The sequence below is a fragment of the Monodelphis domestica genome, chromosome 1 (genome assembly GCF_027887165.1).
Source record: "Monodelphis domestica isolate mMonDom1 chromosome 1, mMonDom1.pri, whole genome shotgun sequence".
NCBI classification, from domain to species: domain Eukaryota; kingdom Metazoa; phylum Chordata; class Mammalia; order Didelphimorphia; family Didelphidae; genus Monodelphis; species Monodelphis domestica.
This window is the reverse complement of record NC_077227.1, coordinates 521,849,747-521,867,234: the sequence shown is the minus strand read 5'-3', so window position 1 is coordinate 521,867,234 and position 17,488 is coordinate 521,849,747. Positions and strand designations below refer to the sequence as shown.

At 37.7% G+C, this 17,488-nt stretch overlaps 1 pseudogene; it reads left to right on the top strand.

Moving 5' to 3' along the window:
* Positions 1-13,449: 13,449 nt before the first annotated feature.
* On the top strand, positions 13,450-13,548 carry LOC130456685 (U6 spliceosomal RNA; annotated as a pseudogene).
* The last annotated feature ends 3,940 nt before the right edge of the window (positions 13,549-17,488 follow it).

Sequence of the window (17,488 nt, the reverse complement as noted above, 5' to 3'; positions counted from 1 at the left end):
TTGCAGATGATATGAAGGTCCACTTAAAGAATCCTAGAGAATCAACCAAAAAGCCAGTTGAAATAATCAACAGCTTTAGCAAAGTGGCAGGATACAAAACAAACCCACGTAAGTCATCAGCATTTCAATATATCTCCAAAACATTTCAGCAGCAAGAATTTGAAAGAGAAATTCCATTTAAAATCATCCTAGACAATATACAATACTTAGGAATCTATCTGCCAAGACAAACACAGGAATTATATGAACACAACTACAAAACACTCTCCACACAATTAAAACTAGATCTAAACAATTGGAAAAAACATTGATTGCTCATGGGTAGGACGAGTTAACATAATATAAATGACAATCTTGCCCAAATTAATTTACTTATTTAGTGCCATACCCATTGAACTACAAAAAAACTTTTTTTACTGAATTAGAAAAAACCATAACAAAGTTCATTTGGAAGAACAAAAGGTCAAAGATATCCAGGGAAATTATGAAAAAAAAATGCAAAGGAAGAAGGACTTGCAGTCCCAGATCTCAAACTATACTATAAAGCAGTGGTCATCAAAACAATTTGGTACTGGCTAAGAGACAGAAAGGAGGATCAGTGGAATAGACTACGGGTAAATGACCTCAGTATGACAATCTATGAAAAACCCAAAGATCCCAATTTTGGGAACCAAAACCCACTATTTGATAAAAACTGCTGGGAAAATTGGAAGACAGTATGGGAGAGATTAGATTTGGATCAACATCTCACACCAAGATAAACTCAGAATGGGTGGATGACCTGAATATAAAGAAGGAAACTATAAGCCAATTAGTTGAACATGTAATTATATACTTGTTAGATCTTTGGGAAAGGAAAGACTTTAAAAATAATCAAGAGCTAGAAAAAATCACAAAATGTAAAATCAATAATTTTGATTACATCAAATTAAAATGTTTTTGTACAAACAAAACTAATGCATCCAAAATTAGAAGGGAAGCAACAAATTGGGAAACAATCTTCATTATAAAAACCTCTGACAAATATCTAATTACTCAAATTTATAAAGAGCTAAACCAGTTATACAAAGAATCAAGCCATTCTCCAATTGATAAATGGGCAAGGGACATGAATAGGCACTTTTCAGTTAAAGAAATCAAAATTATTAACAAGCACACAAAAAAGTGTTCTAAATCTCTAATAATCAGAGACATGCAAATCAAAACAACTCTGAGGTATCACATCACACCTAACAGATTGGCTGTCATGACAGCAAAGGAAAGTAATGAATGCTGGAGGGGATGTGGCAAAGTTGGGACATTAATTCATTGCTGGTGGAGTTGTAAATAGATCCAACCTTTCTGAACAGCAATTTGGAACTATGCTCAAAGGGCAATAAAACACTGTCTACCCTTTGATCCAGCCATAGCACTGGTGAATTGATGCAGAGTGAGAGGAGCAGAACCAGGAAAACACTGTACACAGAGACTGATACACTGTGGTACAATCAAATGTACTTCTCCATTAGTGGAAATGCAATGACGCTGAACAACTTGGAGGAACCTACAAGGCAAACCACTATCTCCATCCAGAGAAATCACAATTGGAGTAAAAACACTGAAGAAAAACAACTGCTTGAATACATGGGTCAAAGGGACCTGGTTGGGGATGTAGACTCTAAATAAACATCCTAGTGTAAACAACAACATGGAAATAGGTTCTGATCAAGGACACAAGTAATACCCAATGAAATTGCCCATTGGCTGTGGGAAGAGTGGGTGGAGGGGAGGGAGGGAAATAATGTGATTATTGTAACCAAGGAATAATGTTCTAAATTGACTAAATAGATGAATTCAAATGAAAAAAAAAACATTTTGTAAAGGGGGCAGAGGCATAGCTCATTGGATTGACAGCCTGGCCTAGAGATGGGAGGTCCTAGATTCTAATCTGGCCTCAGAGACTTCCCAGCTGTGTGACCCTGGGCAAGTCACTTGATCCCCATTGCCTAGACCTTACCACTCTTCTGCCTTGGAGCCAATACACAATATTGATTCCAAGATGGAAGGTAAGAGTTTAAAAATAATAAAAAATAAATAAAAGTTGTTGTAAAGATGAAATTAATTACTTGACAACATTATCCTTCCCCCTATTCCTACTGCCCCCCTCTAAATCATTCTATTACTCTCAAGAACTTCCCAGTTCTTCAGGTTCACAACTTAATTATCACCCTTGATTCCTCACTATCTCACCCAGGTTGTGAGCCTGAGGAACTGTGGCAAGGGAGGAATTGAGTGGGGAAAGATAATAAATTTAGTTTTAGATATGTGGAGTTTAAGATTTTTTAAAAGAACACTAACTTATTTGATTATCACAACAACCTGGAAGGTAGGTAGGTGCTATTTTTACTCCTATTCTATAGAGGAATAAACTGAAGCAGACAGAAGTTGAGTGATTTATCACACTGCTAGTAACATCTGACACATTCTGAGCTAGAGCTTCTGGACTTCAACATTCTATCCATTGATTCACCTACCTGGTTCAACAAAAACCAAACACCCTAAAGGTTAACTGATTTGACCAAAGTAAAGAGGTAAGGAATGGTAGAGAGCTGTGGCATAAGTGATCTCTGACTTCCAATTTAGCACTCCTTCCAACCCCCCTAGGGAGTGGCAAAAAAAGTCAAGAATCATAGATTTAGCCATAGAATTGACCTTTGTCATCATCTAATCCAATCCACCTCATTTTACAGGTGACAGAGACCCAGAGAAGTTACCAGACACATTTATTCAGATTGACTTTTTTATTTAAAAAGCAATATACTTATATCAACATGGTAAGAATTTAGGACAATATCATGGAAAGATCATGCGATCACAGAAGCTACATAGCTTTAGAGATGAGAATATGGCACTTGATTTCATGAGAAACCTAAGTTTGAATGTTGTTTCTAAACAATTATTGTCTATTGTGTTCTGGGCACTGCTCTAAGCTCTAGGGATACCCACAAAACAAATGTGAAGCAGCCCTTGCCCTTGAGGAGCTAATAGTCTATCCAGAGATCTGCTCCTGCCCTCAAGGAGCTCACATTTTATCTAACCCAAAGTCACAGAGAGCAAGTGGTAAATTTGGTGCTAAAATTCAGATTTCTTGACCTCTAGTTCAATAGTTTTGCTCAAGCCCAGTGACCTGCAAAGTTCAGTAACAGAAATAAGACCTGGGTCTGGGGACTATCCCATTCACACCTGTCTTGCTGTTATTCTACACAGCCTTCTGGTGATTGTCTAAATATGTATGTTTAGTTGACTATGAAATAAAAAAAAATCTAACCCCCTTCCAAATTAGGGAGGGGGGTAGGTGGGAATATAGAATATTCTGTTACTATTTTGGAAAAAGAGCAAAACAGCTGGGGGGCGGTTTTATTTTATTGTCTGTTGTCTCTGATTCATGCAGTCTTTATAATCTCAGGCAAAGTTTGAGCAGACGAGAAAGACTGATTACCCACTCACTCCACCACATGGATCAGCATGGGGTTTATTAGAAGCAGGGTCTCATTTCACAATGTCAAGAGTGTATTTATTATTAAGTAGGACATTCAACGGGCTAGATGGAAAGACATTAGTCCCCTAGAAGCTGAAGAAGGTGTGCTTACAAAGTCAGAGGGTGAAACTAGCTTGTGCTGAAAGGAATACATGCAACCCCTTGGAGATGTCCCCAAAGGAGAAGGGTGAATAGGAAACAGAGCTCCCCTTCTCCCAGCACCATAATTGGAAGGAAAGGCTGAAGAGACCCAAGGACTAGATGTAAACTGCTTAGTGTTGAGGACAAGATTTAATTTATTCCAAGGCAAGAATCAACCAACCTTTTACTTTCATCATTCATTGGTCCTTTCATTTAGTAGTAGCTGCCACACAAAATGCTTGCCTCTATTGATTAGCAAGTAATTCTATAAGCAGAATTCTGGGTAACTTAGTGCAAAAAAAAAAGTGCTAGGTTTAAATTAATGAAACATTTTAAGTAGAGCTGAAGTGTAACTAGGGTGGGGTACACCTTTAGCTGGTCAAATCCATTGAGTTTAGTGCCTAACTAATAGGAAAAATGAGTCCCTGTGATGTGCATACCAGGTGAGCTCAGCCATGGCCAAGCCTATGCCAGTCTTGCTCTGTCCTCCCATAGTGGTATGCTTCTTATGCCAAAAATCTTGGGTCTTTGTCTTCATGATGGTTTGTCAGCTGAGATCACCTCCTGTTATCTCCCTAGTATTCTAAACTCCATTTTTGCCTCCTATTCATTTTTTTTTCAGTGCTTAACTCTCAGATAAGAATTGCTAAGAGGGTCTCTAATATAAAAAGGCAATTTAGCATTAACAATTCTCCATTAAATAAATATTTGATATTCAAATTACAGTTGATAGATGAGGAAATGGAGCCCAGAGTTGAAATGATTTACCCATTTACCTGACAACCACAAAAAAGGGATGTTATGGAGATAGAAGTGACAAGATTTGTCAACTGATTGTAAATGTAGAATGAGTGAGAGTGAGAATGCCACTGAGGTTTCTCATCTGGGTGACTGGAAGAATATTGGTTCTTTTGACAGTAATAGAGAAATTTGAGATAATGTTAGATTTAAGGGTAGAGCTAACAGGGCAAGACAACCCTAGAGCATCAATGTAAATTGAGAGGGAATTTCTGAGGTTTTCTAAGTCTAAATCCCTCCTGTTATAGATGAGAGAACTGAGCCAAAGAGAAGTTAAGTACCTTGCCCAAGGTCACTAGGATAGTGAATGTCAGAACTGACCTTGATTGAGATCTGAACCTAGACCCTTTAAGTCTAGACAAGTTGTTTTTTTCCTTGAACCACATGGTTTTCTGTCTGAAATAGTTTGATATTATCCAGTTGTTTCTGGGGATTTGGTAGGAGAGAAATGTTATTCCTTTGCCCTGTGCCAGGCTAAACAGTCACCCTCCTAATTCAAGTCCTCCTCCCTTCTGAGATGAATAACCTTCTTACTGATCTCCCTGACTCTTGTTTCTCCCCTCTTTAAACTATCCCTCACATCTCCAACAAACTGCTATTTCTAAAGTGAAGTTCTGACCTTTTTACTACCTTGCTCAAGAAATCCCAGGGACTTCCTATCCCTTTACCCTTCCAGTCTGGATCCAACCTATGTTTGCATATGGATAAATACTTCTATTCATTACACATTCTATATTTCCATTGAATTGTTATTCCTTATACCAGACATTCCATCTCCCACCTCTGGGAGGCTGTTCAGGCTGTCTCTATGCCTGGTGTGCCCTCCTTTCTCACATCTGTCTTGTAGAATCCTCTCCTCCCTTCAAGGCACAGCCATCTTCTCCAGGGGGCCTTTCTTCTTTCCTCAGATGCTATTATCCTCCCTCCATTCCCATAAAATTCTTTCATATGTTTATCTGTGGATAAAGGTATCATGGGATAGCATAGACACAGCTTTGAAACCAGGAAGCCCTGAGCTCTAGACCTACCACTGACACACAGTGACTGTGTGACTCTGAAGAAGTTACTTAATCTCTCAGTTCTCTAAGCCCCCCTCTAGCACTATTTGTTGAAGAAAAATGCTGGCCTACATCAATAGAAGGAATATCTTCATTTAAAAGTTCCAGATACTAATGAAATCATAAGTCCAGTCCCCTTCTGTGTATACGTTGTCTCTCCTGGACCCTTTCAATAACCTCCTAATTGATCTCTCACTTGCTCCTTCTCTCTCTAATCTGTTTTCCAGATCTCCATCAAATTAATATTCTTAAAGTGAAGTTCTGATCACATAATTCTCTGCTCAAGATGGATGATCTGATGACTGATTCCTTATTCCCTTGTTCTAACCTATGTTTGCAAAGAACTCCTACACCCTAGTGAATCCCCTCTTTAAGACACAGCTTATGTGCCATCTTCTCCACGAGACCTTTTTGCCTCTCCTTCAGTGCTATCATTCTCCCCTCCTCCCCACCCCAATACCTTTATTTCTGTTTGTATATATATAGTAGAAGGTAAGCTTTTAGGGACACAGATTCTTTTTTTTGTCTTTGTATCACCAGCACTTAGCACATTATCTGGAATATAAGAAGTTGCTCAGTACTTGCTAGTTGAAGTTGCTCCTCAGTAATCTCCATTTCATTCTTGTGCCCCTATCAAAAGCCAACAAACATATCCTATTCTGGAAGAAATAGAAGCAGAGATTCTTCTGGATATTGAACAATCAAAATCCATCAACCAGGGGTCCCACCCAGATTCATCTCCCTGAAGCTTATCTATAATATCTCTGATACTTTCTAAAAGAGATATTATAGATAAGCTTCAGGGAGATGAATATTCTGGGAATCTACTCCCCGCTACTAATAGGACTTTATCTGGCTTTTAGTTTTGTTTGAGGGAAGATAGAGCTTAAGGGGAGAGAAAAGGAATTTTCCCACTTTCTACCACCTTTCTTTTCTCTTCCCTCATTTCCTATCTGTTGGGAAAGAGAAGGGTTGGATCAGGGGTTGAGGTAGGGTGATGGGAGGGATGGAGAAAAGAAAAGGAAGGAAAAAGGAGAAGCATGGGCTGGGAAGGAAGGTGGGAGGGAGTTCAGAAAATCTATTTTTCCCGTCTTTATCTCCATCATGGTCCCTAGCAGGACATCATGAGTTGGTTAGCATTTGCCTTCTTTCCTCATCCAGTTTAAAACCCTGCTCTGTATTGCATGTTTGTAACAGCCTTAATATTAGGTTTGAAAACAATTACAATCAGTTGCACTAATTAATCTAATTTAATTTAATTTCCCATTCCAGGAGTTAGGGGTGTATGAACTCCATATGCCAACTTATGCAAAACAACATGTAAATTTGTATCTTGAGCCCAGAGACTTGAACACTTTTAGTTTTAAAATGTATTTATTTGATAAGACTGCAGCAATGTGCGGGAGGGAATAAGTGACTCGCAGCCCCAGTCTGATGCAATGAGAAGAGTTTTAGATTTTGAGTCAGAAGATCAGCATTCCAATCCCAGCTTTGCAACTTATTCCCTATGGGACCTTGGGACAGCACATTGTAGCTCCATATTCCTTATGCTTATTCCTTAAGTTCTTTTAACTCTGTGTCTTTTCCTTCATCCCCATCAACCCTTTCAGAAAAGCTAGGGAATGGCTGAACAAACTGTGGTATATGTTGGTGATGGAATACTATTGTGCTAAAAGGAATAATAAAGTGGAGGAGTTCCATGGAGACTGGAACAACCTCCAGGAAGTGATGCAGAGCGAGAGGAGCAGAACCAGGAGAACATTGTACACAGAGACTAATACACTGTGGTATAATCGAACATAATGGACTTCTCCATTAGTGGCGGTGTAATGTCCATGAACAACTTGCAGGGATCCAGGAAAAAAAAACACCATTCATAAGCAAAGGATAAACTATGGGAGTGGAAATACTGAGGAAAAGCAACTGCCTGAATACAGAGGTTGAGGGGACATGACAGAGGAGAGACTCTAAATGAACACTCTAATGCAAATACTATCAACAAAGCAATGGGTTCAAATCAAGAAAACATCTAATGCCCAGTGGACTTACGCATCGGCAATGGGGGGGTGGGGGGGAGGAAAAGAAAATGATCTATGTCTTTAACGAATAATGCTTGGAAATGATCAAATAAAATATATTTAAAAAAAAAAAAGAAAGCCTCCAAAAAAAAAAGGCTAGGTGTAGGATATTACTGAATGTCACCTTTATTTTTTATATAATTCCCATTCCTCCAATCTTTTCCTATTCTCATCATATCCTTCTGAGTCTCCCAATACACAGAAACCTTTTCCATATATCTCCTTCAAGAATTTGGTCTTCTTTGTCTTTATGTGCCTTTCTTCTCCAATCTTTCTCCCCTAAGCCGAAGCTCAAGAGGGAGTCCGAACTAGAACACAGATGTCTAACCCCTGAGAGGAGTTCACCTAAAAACACACCTTTACTCCTTGATGTTCTCTCTTCTAGGTTTTCCTGTGGGGAACTCCTCTCTTAGTTCTCTTCTTATGTCTGATCACTCTTTGGATGCTTCTACTGAATTGTTCTATATATCATTCTACCCAATACAGATGTACCCCTAGGCGCTGACCTGGGCTCTTTCTTCTCTCATTATAATCTTTCCTTTGGTGATCTTTACTTTCCATTTATCCTGTATATATTTTGTATGTACATGGTTCTTTGTCTTTGTTCTTTGTCTGTTATCTCCCCATTAGAACATAAAACCCTTAACAGTTGGCAGAGTGTTTTATTTTATTTTGTTTTTTGCCTTTCTTTGGATCTCTTGCATTTAGCACACTGTCTTACATGTAGCTAATGCTTAGCATCAAGGGTAACAGGATGCAGAGAAGTGGCTCAGAGGATTGAGAGACAGATCCAGAGGGAGGAGGTTCAAATCTGGCCTCACATACTTCCTAAATGTGTGACCCAGTGAAAGTCACTTAGCTCCCATTGACTAGCCCTTACTGCTCTTCTGACTTAGAACCAATATGTAGTATTGATTCTAAGATGGCAAAGAGTTTAAAAACTATATCAAGGGTACCACCATCTTTCCAGTCACTCAGATTCACATTGTCAATGTTATCTAAACTTCCCACTTTCCTTCACCACACAGATCTGATTGCCTGCCAGAATTAGTTGTGTCTTTCTTCACAACATCTTTCACATCCATTTTCTTCTTACTAGTCACATAGTTGCCATCTTAGTTAAGAGTCAGAAGTAAGAAGGGAGGATGATAGTTTGCCTTAGTTTAGAGCTTCATCATCTCACCTTGGCTATTACAGACCTCATGGGACATCCACACCAAATCTCTTCTTACTCTAATCCATGCTCTACACAGCTACACAGCTTCTCTTGAGCACAAGTCATTTCTCCACTCACATTAAGTTCATCATGCATTACCTCGTGCCTGCTCTCTGGAGTCCAGTCAACCCACTCCTCTCAGCTTTTCACAAATGTCATTTAGTATCCTGTCTTCGTGCCTTTGTACATGGCTACTTCTCCTTCATCATCTGCCATGCAGAAACCTTCTTTTCCTTTAAGATGCAGCTCCAAAATGATCTTGAATAGGAAGTTCTGTAGGACCTTTCTCCAGGAAGGCTTTCCTGATTCCTGAAAATGTCAAGGACTAAGACTATAATTTGTAGAGTAGATGCTACCCTGAGTTGGTAGAAGGACTCTCCTCATATGGTAGTTCCATATCCAAGACACAGTAATTACTTAATAAATAAATATTTGCTTGCTGACAGTCTGTTTCCAAAGCAACATTCTTTCCATTGCTCTATACCCAACCAACTCTTTATTTTTTTAATGAGAATAAAGAGACAGAAACCCAAAGTTCAGAGTTCCTTAGACTTTGATAAAGTTGACAGAATATATATCACAGTCCAGTCAGAAGATCACTGAATTTGGTATTAGGGGCCCTGGGTTCAAATCCCACCTTTCTCATTACTTATATGTGTGACTCTGTGTGAGTCACTTAACTTTTCTGTGCTTCATTAACCTCATCTACAAAATGAGGGAGTTGGACTAGATGGTCTCTAGTTACCTTCTAACCCTAGATCTATGAACTTCAAAACCTCTCCCAAAAAATATGGCCTTAAATCTGATTTCATGGGTCAATCAGGCTAGGACAAATCTGGTTAGAAGAGTGATATTGGTATAATTTCTCTTTCTTCTAGTTTTCCCTTATGTCCTCAAAGTCATTTATTTTCCCTCTATTCTTCACTGACCCCTTTGCAATAATATTTGGCATAAAACACTATGGACAAACTGAATTGGACACATGAAGGGAGAGGAAAAGACAAACCACAAAGAAGAGAGAGGACATAGAGTGTAATAGAAGAGGCATTGGGCTGAGTCACCAGTTTTAAATTCTAGACCCAAGCTTTTCCCTTGAGTATTTTTGTGACACTGTGTAAGACATTCCTCTTGAGTCCTTAATTTATCCACAAGCAAAAAGAGAAGGTTGAATTAGATGGTGTTTGAGGTCCCTTGTAGCTGTAACATTTATGACAATATAATAATGTTTATGAGCCTCAGTTTCTTCATCTGTAAAGTCAAGATAATAATACCAACTACTTCACTGGTTAGTTGTAAGAATGGAATAAAATAATATCCACTTTGCAAGCCTTGAAACTATATATAAATGTGAACTGTTATTATTACCCTTCCAAGGAAAGAGGCATACAAGAGAAAGAAGGATATATTTTAAAAGCAAGGTTATTAATTTATAATGAAGATTGATACAAAAGCTGAAGGGAACTTTGAAGGTAATGTATGGGCAACTAGGTAGCACAGAGAATAGAGAAATAGGCTTCCAGGTGAGAGGTGTTGGGTTCAAATCTGAACTCAGACACTTCCTAACTGTGGGACCCTGGGCAAGTTACCTAACCCCGATTGCCTAGCCCTTGCTGCTCCTCTGCCTTGGAATCAATATGTAGTGTCATAGTAAATATTTTAGGTAAGGTTTTTAAAAATAAAAATATAAGGTAATAATAGTCCAACTCTTTAATTTTAAAGATAAGAAAATGGAGGAACAAAGAACTCAAGAGATATGTCCAAGATCACATATGCAGGAATATAAGCAATAAAGGATAGAGAAAAAGTATGGATTGGCTTTAAAAGGAAAGGAGGAGAACTTAAATACAAACTGGGATTCTGAAAGGAGAAAAGGATCTTGGGAGTTCTTACTGGCATTAACTGTCACTCCTGATCTAGCTTTCTACTGAGCTGGTAAGGAGGATCTTTGCTCTGGCATCCTCTGGGAAAACCTAATCTTCTGGAAAGATTAGGATAGTCCTGGGTTGGAGAACTGCCTTGGAGGAAACTTGCCTTTCCCTGAAGTACAGAGAACACCTATCTGAGATCCACCAGTCAGAGATTCACTTGGTTAAGGTAAACCCAAGGGTTTGGTCACCTGGGACTCTGGGTTAATCTAGGAAACCACCCCAGACTTTAGGTAAGGACTCAGTACATCTGTGAGTCCTCCCTCTTTAACCCTTTTAGAGAAAATCCATACTAAGTATAAGTAGGATAGTCAGATACTTTTGGGGTTCTAGATAAGATCAGGAAGCTGGTAAGTAAGGCCTATAGAAGAAAAAGAAGAGCTTTCCTTTGCAGGAGGCATAGAAGCTGGCTGGAGTCTGGATTTTAGTAGTGCTACCAGTTTCCCTTACTCCAACTATCAAATAAACTTATTTTTATAGCCTAAGGGGTTTTGAGCTTTACCTGTCCTGGGGAGATCCCTAGGTGGGTGTTTATCATCTCCCATACATCTAGGGCTTCCCAACAATCCACCTCCTCTTAGTGCCCCATATTTCTTTCACATAGTAATGCAATTTTTAGGAATTTTAAGCATCCATAGAGGCTTCGTACTTTGTTTAGTAACTAACTGATCTTGGATTGAGTCTTTGGAAAATGGGTCAGTTTCTCTGTGTCCTGAGCCTTCTTTTTATCTGAGTTCCTTAGGGACTTCTCAGCTTAATTATTTTGAAAGAATAAAGTATTATCTCATCATAATGAGAGAGGGGAATGTAAAGGGTCCAGGTCTCTATCTATATGTTCCTATGCCAATGGAAAGACTGCTTCACTGAAGCCCTGCTTTGAAACATCATCTTGATATTAATATGGTCTGACATTTTAAGTTTCTATTTCACTTTTTCAATTAATAAAAAACAAATTTTCTCCCTCCTATCTTCCTCACTTTCATTGAAAAAGAAAACTAGGGTAAGAAATAAGAATAGTTAAGGAAAATAGATTCTTTATTTGGCCGTGTCCAAAAATACATGTCTCATTCTATACCCTGACTCTATCAACTCTATATCAAAAGATGGAAAGTATGATTCTATCCCTGCAATTCTGAACACTTCCAATACAGCATCAGATTTGTCAATTGTTACTGAAACATAAACGGTTTGAGCATGGAATGGGTGATGAATGGACATGTTAACTGATATCCAATCCAGGTAAGTCTAAAGATGCTCATCCCTTGGAGGAAGGTCTCAGTGTTTCATGAAACCATCTCCACAAAGGCATGGAAATATTTTGTTCCTGGCTGTTTTAAGTTAATGATTTCAGGGATGATCAAGAAACTTTTGAAGTATATTAGCACCAGTTTTTTCTCACCTAATTCCTTACCCAATTCTACCCATTCATGGTGACTTAGGTCCTTTCCTTATTTCTCTATCATAGGCTTAGCTGAGAGATGAATGGTTTCCTCCTACCCCCAGTTAAAACTCAAATGAACTAATATATTAGCATTTGCTTTATGGTGAATTCATGAGAGGGCACAGAAAATGAGAGGACAGTGTATTGTCAGGGAATGGATGCCCATGTTGATGAGATCACAGTATCCACTAACACTTCAGAGAATTTTAAAAGTCATCATTGTACTCATCCATTTTACTTTCTAAGGTTTAGATTGTATAGAACTGGTCACACTAAGTCTGACATTTTACATATTAGGTATTTTGGGTTTTGCATGTGTACTTTTTGCATGAGTAAAAAAGGGACCATTGACCTCTAGTTATAGTTGCTTTTTATTATACTAACAATTATCATATACTTGGAGCATACTATCTAGTTATTTTGACCTTGAGCAAATTATTTAACTTTTCAAGACCTTGGTTTCCTCTTAGATATTTCTATGATCTTATTAAGATATTTGAAATTAATTCATATGTCTTAAGGAGAAAGGGCATTGAATTTGGAATGATGAACTTGGAATCATATGTTCTGATTTGAATTCCAATTCTGCCAACTTTCTACCTAGTGGTCTTAGGCAAGTCAACTCATGTTTCCAGGTCTCAGTTTCCTCATCTAGAAAGTAAGGAGTGAACTAGATGACTTCTAAATTCTCTAATAACTCGGACTCTTTGATCCTATAATTAATAGATCAGAAGAATGCTTTAATTTCAGCAAAGCACTTGACATTGTCTCATGCTTTCCCTGTAGACAAGATGGTGAGATGTAGTCTAGATGATAGCATATTAAATTAAATTAAATATACACTGGCTAGACTAAAAGGGTAGTTGCTAATGGATTGATGTCATCTTGGAGCAAGGTGACAGGGATCAGTCCTTGACCCTACACTATTTAGCATTTTAATTAGTGACTAGGATGAAGACATGGTTGGCACGCTTTGTTGGATCTGCAGATGAGCTAAGAGGGATACCAAATACATGGGATAATAGTGAAAATGCCAAAAATACTTGACTGGTCAGAGATAAATAAGATGAAATTTGATAGGGTCAAATGTAAAGTACTACATTTGTGTTCAGAATGCAACTTTGCCAATGCAAGATAGGAGAGGCATGGCTATGCAATAGTTTATATGAAAAGAAACTGGTTGAAAGGAACTCAATCTTAATATGTAGCAATGTGAAATAGTAGCCAAAAAGCTAATGCTATCTAGACTGCATCAGTAGAATTATGGTATCTATTGTTTGCATTGGCAGCACATAAACTAAAATTGGAAAGATACAGAGAAGATCATCACTGTTCAAAGATGATGCACAATTTTGTAAAGCATCCCATATTAAAAGAATAATAAAATGAATTATGGTATTAAAAAAGGAGTCTTGCTGTACTCTGCCATAGTCAAATCACATCTGTAGTATGGGTGTTAGTTTGGAGTCCACATTTTTGAATGGACATTGACAAGATGTTATATAACCAGAGAAGGATGACCAATATGGTAAAAGGACTTGAGAACATGGTATATGAGGGCCTGTTGAAAGGGCTAGGGATGCTTCTCTTTCAATGGTTGTGGTGAAGTGATGCTAAGGTCAAGGGATGGGATGTGATAGATATCTTCAGGTATTTAAAAGACTACATATGACATAGAAGAATAAATAAGTGTTTGACTTGGTCCCAAACAGCAGAACCAGGAAAAATGAATGGAAGTTGCAGTTCAGTGTGGAAAACAATTTCTTAACAAATGGAGCTGTCCCAAAGTGGAAAGGAGTAACCTCAGGAAAAGGAGGCAGATTTTTAATCATGAGGAGCCTAAATAACCCCTGGTTAAAGGATGTTCTAGAGGGGGTTCAGTTTCATCAGGGGATCTGCCTAGAGTGCCTCTGTGATGCCTTCTAATTCTGAGTTCCTGTAGTTCTATGATCACCTCTAATAAGGTTGGGGCTGGGTGGGGTTGGACTGCAGAAAGAATAATTCAAAAGGATTCATGGCAAACACCATTCAGTGAGTTCTTGGGTTAGAGGAATATTGCTCCTCCATCTAGGATTATACTTAATCACTATCTAAAACCTTCCTGATTCCTTTTCCTTAAATAGTTCTAGGTGATTTCATATCTTCAGTGATACCTACCATGCTGGTTCATCTCCATAGCTTAGATCAGAGGTTCTCAATGTGGAGTCTGCAGTACACTGGGCACCCCAAAAAGTTTTCAAGGCTTCTGTGAGGTCAATGCTATTTTCATTATAATACTAAGATGCTATTTGTCTACTTTTCAACTATATATCTGGGTGACATCAGATTCTCTTCATATACTCCAACCAAAATGACATATCCCAATAGACTGACTAGAGAAGCAGATATGAAAATCTAATTGTCTTCTATTAACTCAAACATTAAAGAAATTTATAAAAATATGTAAAACAATTCCACTCTTCTTGGTATTTTTTAAAGTTATTTTTATGTAAAATATGCTTGAAATTAACATGTAATGGGTTTGTTATATTTTAATGAATATATTTTAAATTATCATTTTAAATTGTATTGATAGGTATAATTCAAATGAACCCAAGCTCTTGGGGGCACCCAATAATTTTTGAGAGCATAAATCATTCCTGTAAACAAAAAGATTTAAAACTCTAGGTTTAAAAGTTGTTTTTTTCCCTAACCATTAGAGTAAAACTCTATTCTCTTTATCTTGTTATCATTGGGAGGGAAAATAAAGTTTAAATATACACTAGTTAGACTAAAAGAGTAGTTGTTAAGGGATTGATGTAATTTTGGAACAAGGTGACAGAGATCAGTCCTTGCCCTTACATTGACAACATATGCAAAACAAATATAGTGTTATATAGCTGAAGCATCTTAATCTTCTCTTCTTAAAACACCTTAATTTTTTTTTACTTTCATACTGTCCAAAGATTCTTTTCTAAAATTTATTATTTACTTTTAACATCCTTTTTAAAAAATTGAGTTTGAAATTCTCTCCCTTCCCCTCATTAGGAAGGTAAGCAATATGATATCAATTATACATATGAAATAATGCAAAACATATTTCCATATTAACTATATCACAAAAAAGGCAAAAAATGTTTTGAATTTCTCTAATCTATAGATCATTTTTTTTCAAGTGGCCATGAATATCTTTCATTTCTCTTTCTGAAAACTGTCTATTCATATCCTTTGACATTTGTCAGTTGGGGAATAGCTCTTATTTTTATAAATTTGGCTCGATTCCTGACATATTTGAGTAATAAGGCCTTTTTCAGGGAAATTTGTAAAAATTTTTGATATCACTTCATTGTCTATATTACCTAATAAAAATGCTACTTCTGTGATTATCTCTTCTATGAAGGTCTATTTTTTGCTTTTGAGACACCCTAATTCTTTGAGTCTTTTACCTACTCTCCAAACTAAAACTATTCCCAATCTGTTGCATGTGGTTCAGATTTGAGAGAATCATCAATCTAGAGATGGAAGGAACCTCAGTGTCCATCTAGTATATCCCTCTCTCCCCCCATTTTTAAATTTTAATTGTTTCAACCATTCCTGACTCTTTGTGCTTTGATTTGGGGTTTTCTTCCCAAGTTTACTGAAGTGGTTTGCCATTTCCTTCTCCAATTTATTTTACAAATGAGGAAACTGAGGTAAAACATTGTTAAATGGCTTGGCCAGGGTCACCCAGTGTCTGTGAAACCAGACTTGAAATCAAATCTTCCTGACTCAAGGCCTGGCACTCTATCCACTATGCCACCTAACCTCCCTTAACCCCATTATTTTACAAATGATAAAAATGGGGCCTAGAAAAATTGTAATTTGTGCACTGAATAATTGGTTGAGATTAGGTTTGAACCTAAATGCTTTGACTCTAGAGCTGGTAGTTTTTCCTCAATCCCATGATACTGCATTTGCTACTGAACAATAAGACTGATCCTGAAAAAAAGTCAGACTTTTGATTATATGGGCTATAACACTTGAAGAAAAGAATACAGGAAGAATAAAAGACGGCTGGAAAAGAATCTCCTAATCAGAAGAACCAGAGCCATAACTAGCACAGGGTAACTGTAACGTTTCCCTAGGACAGGAATTTAGAAGAGCTAAGAATACTTACATCCCTCAACACCCTAGAAACAACAGTATTCAGCCTCTGGTTAACAAGAGATTAGCTAGAAAGTTCAACTAGAACAATTTAGAATCTTTGCTCATTCCCTACTCTGCTTGATCTTTCCTACCCCTTATGACTTTGGGCCATTAGTGACCTATGGGTTCTTTCTCCTTCTTGCTACATGACAGTAACCTGCCCATCCCACTGAACTGGGAATAAGTTTCATGCCACTTACTCGGAATACAGTTTGTTGTATTTGCCCCACAGATGGAAATTCCTAATTATGGCTGGGGGAAGACATTTATTTCTGAGTGTCTTTTCTAGAGTAGTATACAATATGGCTGTCAAAGAAACCCTTCTGCAACTTCTAATTTTGGAGAGTAGCCTAATAACATTTGCCAACCATGACACATTGCCATGTAGAAGAAGATATATCTTCTTCCCTTCTAAGCCATCTTGTGGATTTTCCTCAGGAGTACCTAGTGTGACCTTGGATACAGTTAGGAAGGAATTTCCATAGTGGGAGTCCCCAACACTGATAAAATCAAAGATCTTGACTAAAATGAAATACAATAAAGGCTTGGAAAAGACTGAAACCAAAGAGGCCGCTGTTATGACTAATGCTTGAAAAGCAAATTTTCCCAATGGTATTAGTATGCTTCTATAAATTTCCATTGGCCCTCCTCCACCCTCAAACTTCATTCAAATTTCATCTCTGTTAACCTATTGGCACTGAGTAGAATATGAAAGGAAACCCCTTTAAGGCTACTTACCATTTTCCATGGAAAGGATCAATGGTGACCTAATTGACCCTCAGATTCCAGAGGTTTAGAGCAGTATCTCTTAAATTACCTCTTAATTTACCTCTTAAATTACCAATCATCTAGATCTTAACTCTATCTTTCACCCAGGCCTAAGAGACCTACTTTGGTCATTTGGATTCCCCCCCCAAAAAAAAAGACAAGAAAGGAAAGGGGAAGTGGAAGTGGAAGGGAAAAGGGAAGAGAAACAAACCCAGTAGTCTCAATGATGTCCTTTTCTGTGAAGGAGAGGCAGGAGGCTGGAAAATTAAGAGGACTTGTCACGACTCAGAAATAAGAATATACTTAAGAGTTTGTTTTCAGGTTGGGCAGAGGTTCATGTTTTTAACAGATTATTTGTGTGAATTAAAAGGAACTTAATTTA